At 43.0% G+C, this 5,746-nt stretch overlaps 1 pseudogene; it reads left to right on the plus strand.

Moving 5' to 3' along the window:
• The first annotated feature begins 611 nt into the window (after nt 1-611).
• Nucleotides 612-730, plus strand: LOC111733107 (annotated as a pseudogene).
• The last annotated feature ends 5,016 nt before the right edge of the window (nt 731-5,746 follow it).

Consider the following 5,746-nt stretch of genomic DNA (forward strand, 5'->3'; position numbering starts at 1 on the left):
GTGAAAAGAAGCTCTACTTGCAGCTTGACCTGGATGTTCCTAACTGAATGTGGAGAAGGCACAGAGGTGGAGGCTCTGCAAGTGTAGCAATGGCAAAACAGCTCCTCTCCCGCACACTTGAGGGCCACTATTCCATTACCAAGGCCCTCTCTAGCCCCACCTCAGCGCCTCACCCCTTAGTGCTTCAAGTCTATATATCTAATGACCTCAGGGAGGTCCTCTCGGATCTCTAATTTAACCCCCACATTCCCTATCCCACCCCTAAACTACTCTTAGCATTTATCACCTGCTAAAATACTGAATAGTTTACTTTCTACCTAGTTTCTTGTCTCTCTTCCCCACTAGAATATGAGCTCCTCAAGGGCAATCGTTTCTGTATGTCTTGCTCACTATGTACCCAGTTCCTAGAACAGTACCCAGCACATCTTAGGTACACAAATATTTGTTGAAGGAATGAAATTTGTTGAAGGACTTTCTCATTGAATTTTCAGCACAATCAGTGAGATGAGATAGTACGGCAAGCATTACCAAAGTCTTCTACCATCTTCCAGACTCCTTTGAACTCAGGCATGGTTATGTGACTTGCTTTGAGAAATAAAATGTGAGTGGAAGTCTACAGCCCTGCCACCCAGAATGAGCCCGATCTCGTCTGATCTCGGAAGCTAAGCAGGGTCGGGCCTACTTAGTACTTGGATGCGAGATCACCTAGGATTACCAGGTGCTGTAGGCATTTAAAAAAAAAAAAATGTGAGTGGAAATGTTGGGAGTGTCACTTCCCAGTAGTAGTATTTAAAAGCCCTCCATGCTCTCATCCCCTACCTAGGCAATCTTGGGAGCTATGCAAGCACAGAGGTGCCACGTGAAGCTAGCTGGATCACAGCCATGGCGTGGAGGACATGTTTATTTCTTGTATGAGCAAGAAATAAATTTTGAGGTGTTAGTCCACTAAGATCTAGGGCTCATTTGTTACCACAGTGTAACCTAGTCTGTTCTGACTGATACAGGTAGACATTGTTATTATCATGCCCACGAGGAAACCAGAGAGATGGAATTACTTGTCCAAGATCACACAGCTAGTAAATGCTAGAGTCAAGATTCAGACCAAGGAAGGTTGGCTTTGTAGCTCATGCTTTTAATCCTCACTATTTGCTGCCTGAATGACGTTAATGTTACAATGCTATTAATTACTAAACTCACAGTAGCCATAACTTCCCTAGCTAATGCCTCCCCAGGGCTTGATGGGACTAGGGTTGGATAACTAACTGCTTTATAGGTATGTCTTGCAAGGCCTCTCACAACCCTCTGAAAAAGGAACTAACATGAGAGGAAGTGAAGGTTCAGAGAGGTGGAGTCATTTGCCTGAGGGCATGGCAGAGCCAGGTCTAACCCAAGGGTGGTTGATACCAAATTGTTATATGATGACTAATCTGGATTACTGTCCCTTTACTTCCTTCCTTTCAAAAGTATATTAGTCAAGATTCTCCAGAGAAAGAACCAATAGGCTGTGTATATATATAGAGAGAGAGAGAGAGAGAAAGAGATTTATTATAATAAATTGGCTCACATAATTACAGAGGCTGAGAAATCACACAATCAGCTGCCCACCCACATTGCTGAAGGCAATCTGCTTTACTCAGTCTACTGATTGAAATGCTAATTTCGTCCAGGAACACACTTTCAGATACACTCAGAAATAATGTTTAGCAAAATATCTGGGCATCCCATATCCCAGTCATGTCAACACACAAAATTAACCATCACTTAGTTCCCACCCCTCTTCCCAGGCACCCTTGCTGCCAGGCTCTTACACAGGCTGTGCCTCTGCAGGAACATCCTTTCTACCTTTTTTACTTTGGAGTCAGTCACGTCAGCAAGGAAGCCTTCCTTAACCTCCCCTGTCCCAGACTAGAGAAGGTTGCCCTGTTATATGCCCCCAATACTCCTGGAACTTCTTTCCCAAGATACAACAAATTACAACCTGTAGTGTCCAATAATGTTTGTCTTCTGGACTGGATTAGGGGCCTTATGATAAGGGGCAGGGCTATGTTAGGATCTGGTGTGTCCCTAGCATCACCCAGCCCAGAGCTAGGCATGGAACACATGGTCAAGAACTTTTAGCTATCATTGTCTTCATCATCATCAACATCATCATCGTATCATCCTTTGGGGGATTATTTATACAACTCAGACCTCCTCATCAGAACGAAAATTCTCGGGGTGTGCTTTCATGGTTTACAGCAAACCTTCCTCATCCTTCCACATCATGGTTCAGATGGCTCCCTTCCATAAGGCTCTCGTCGATAATTCCCTCCTGCCTCTTTGCCCCCAGCTAAATTATCAAGTATCTTCTCTGGCATCTCATGGCCTTCTGGGCCCTCCCAGCCTGATCACTGATATCTGAGTGTTCACTTTATAATGATTCTATATACTGTGTAATCTATATTTTTTCATTCTGTAGATGTGGCGTATTTCACAAAGATGTTTAAAATATCTGGTAATGCGTACTCATTGTAGAAAATATATAAAATAGAGCAAAATATATTTTAAAAGGAAAAATATACCACTGAGAGACAACCTCTATTTAGTTATATTTCCCTTCTGACTTTTTTTCTGAGAATATTTTTATGTATTTCTTACCATATCATAGATGTAAATTTGCACCCTTCCCATTTTTCAACAACTTGTATTACCATCAGCTCAACAGAGGGGACTCTGAGGACCTAGAAGTGGGCAAAGCCACAAAGTGGAAGGAGCCTGGGTCTCTGCTAGACTCTGTGGAGCAGAGTAACCCCACTGATTTACATTGGACTATAGTGTGAATAAAAAAACAGACTTATTAAGCCACTGAGTTTTAGAGGTTCTTCAGCTAACGGCAGCTAGCATTATTTACTTTAATACCCACCATGAAGAAAAGACTTTGTGGTAGACTGATTACAAAAATAGCCTAATTTTCCAACCCTCCCTGTATCCTTGCCCTGTACAATCTGACTTTTCAGCTTCTCACAGCAAAGGATGGAGTCTACTTCCCAGCCCTTTGAAGCTTGAAGCTTGACTGGCCTTGTCATTAACCAATACAGGTGGAAGTACAGTGTAATACTTCCTAGCCTAGGACTCAAAGGCCTTATGTCCTCTCTCTCTCTCTCTCTCTCTCTCTCTCTCTCTCTCTCTCTCTCTCTCTCTCTTTCCTCTTCCCTCCCATTGGCTATTGGTATTTATTCTATGAAATTTTTTTTTGTATTCTATGCTCATTTTTATTTACTGGCTTTTTATGTTAATTTTGCATTACTTTATTAATATATTTGTTATTAAGGGTGTTAACCAATTTTTTTAAAATCATTTTTGTTGCAGATATACTTCTATAATTGGTATTCCATTTTGGCAATGACCTTTCTGGGCATGTAAAATATTCTGCTTTTTGTATAGCCGAAGTCATCTATATAGAAGTGAGAGGTTTGTTTCCCCACTACATTAAAGTTCAGAAAGTCTTTTCCCATACAGGTCATTCAATATTTGCTGGTGAAATCTTTAGCTTTTCATGGTGTAATTCCCCCTGCACACACATATCACTCTAATCCAAATAGAATTTTTTTTGGTATATCATGTAAGATGAGGTTCTAAATTGATATTTTCCCCCAAATAGGTGAGAGATCAATCCAATTGGTACAACACAAGTTTCTAGTACATTATAAATTCTTATACTCTCTGGTCTGGCTAACTATTCTGTTACATTATTCAGTAGATAGTTCTTACCCTAAAACCATACTTTAAATTATGTAAGCTCCATGGAAACAGGACTTTTTCTGCTTTGGTCACAGCTGTAGCCATAGTACCTAGAAAGGTGCTTGGCACACAGCAGGATCTCAATATCTGTTGAAAGAGTGAATAAATGGGTAAATGAATACAATATGCTAGGCCCTGTGCTGGCATTATGTTTGTTTATATTGTGAAAAACATACAGTCCCTCTTCTGCAAAGCTCACGCGTAGCCAGAAAACATTTCCTTAGTCCTGTATTAGTCACAAGAATAGATCAGAGGAGAATGTGTAGAATGTGGAGGAAAAAAGGACCCAAGTTAGTGCCTTAAAGCAGGGGTCCCCAACCCCCAGGCCACGGGACCGCTACTGGTCCGTGGCCAGATAGGAACTGGGCTGCACAGCAGGAGGTAAGCAATGAGCCAGTTAGTGAAGCTTCATTTGTATTTGCAGCAGCTCCCCAGCACTAGCATCACTGCCTCAGCTCCATCTCAGATGATCAAGCATTAGATTCTCATAGGAGCACCAGTCCCTGGTGCCTAAAAGGTTGGGGACCGCTGCCTTAAAGAATGTTCTATATAGCAAGGTGGACCTGTTTTTAAAACTTGACCACCAAGGCTTTGACATTCCTTACATTCCTGTTGAATCTGGGTGGGTTTGTGATCACTTTGATCAACAGCAGCAGAAGTGATATGGGACTTGCAAGTCTGGGTCAGAAAAGGCCATGCAGCTTTTTCCTGTTGCACTTAGAACACTTGCTTTGGATAAAACCAGCTATCACATAAAAAGTCCAACTACCTTGAGATTGCCGTGCTGGAAAGGCCACGTGGAGGTGCTCTAGTTAAAGTTTTCACTGAGCTCTCAGCCAATAGCCAGCCAAGCTGCTGAGTCACTTCAGACAGTTAGCCTTGTCAAGCCTTGAGATGACTCCAGCCCCAGCCAACTTCTGACTAGGAGATCAGGTTTAGGTAATATTTAATACAGCGATAGATAATTGGAATACAGGTGCATTAGCTATCTATTGCTGCTAACAAATTAAAAACAAAATTTAACAGCTTAAAACAATACTTATTATCTCACATTTGCTATGGTTCAGGAATTCAGGAAAAGCATAATTGGGTGGTTCTGGCTGAGGATCTCTCATGAGGATGCAGTCATCTCATGGCTTGACTAGGGTTGGGGTATCAGCTTCCAAACTGGCTCATTCACAGGGCTATTGGCAGGAGGCCTCAGTTCTTTGCTGACTCTTGGCAGGACTCAGTTTCTCACCATGTGACCTCTCTGTAGGGCTGTTTCAGTGTCATCACGATATGAAAAGCTGGCTCTTCTCAGAGCAAGTGACCCAAGAGACATAGTAAGGATAAAAATTCAGTGCCTTTTATGACCTGGTTTTAGAAGTCAGACGCCATTACTTCTGCCGCATTCTATTGGTTAGAAGCAAGGCAGGCAGTAAGACCAATGCACACTTGAGGAGAGGGCTCTTAGAGATGTGGCAAAATTTGTGGGCATATTTTAAAACCACCACAACAGGTTTGCAAATTGAACCCCTAACTCTAATCCTAAAGCAGCCAGACATGTAATGTAAATCAGTGAGAGGGCCTGGCGCAGAACAACAGGGCATGGTGGGAACCCTGGTGCCCTGGGGAACCCATGCTGTGCTGCTCCAGGCTGTATTCAGTAGACCCAGACTTGTTCTGCGCCCTCCCCTTTCTGCCTGCATCCTAGGTCCAGTTCCCAGTCTCTCCCTTCATCTACATTCACCTGGGGTTCAGCTGACGGGAAACTGAGGAGAGTGGACAGCGGGAGGAAGAGGCTAGGGTAATTCTCCCCTTTTTCCCTTTGGTTGTGGCTCCTCCGCAGCTTGTTTCTCCTAACCAGACAATCCCACTGTTTCCAGCTTCTACCAGGTAACTCCTCCTACCTTTGTTCCTCCAGCCTAGAGTGGCAGCAGCTTCCCACTGCTGCTAATTTCCCATTGCTCTTCCATTCCCTTTT

Source organism: Pteropus vampyrus, unplaced genomic scaffold (assembly GCF_000151845.1).
Source record: "Pteropus vampyrus isolate Shadow unplaced genomic scaffold, Pvam_2.0 Scaffold523, whole genome shotgun sequence".
In the NCBI taxonomy this organism is placed as follows: Eukaryota; Metazoa; Chordata; class Mammalia; order Chiroptera; family Pteropodidae; genus Pteropus; species Pteropus vampyrus.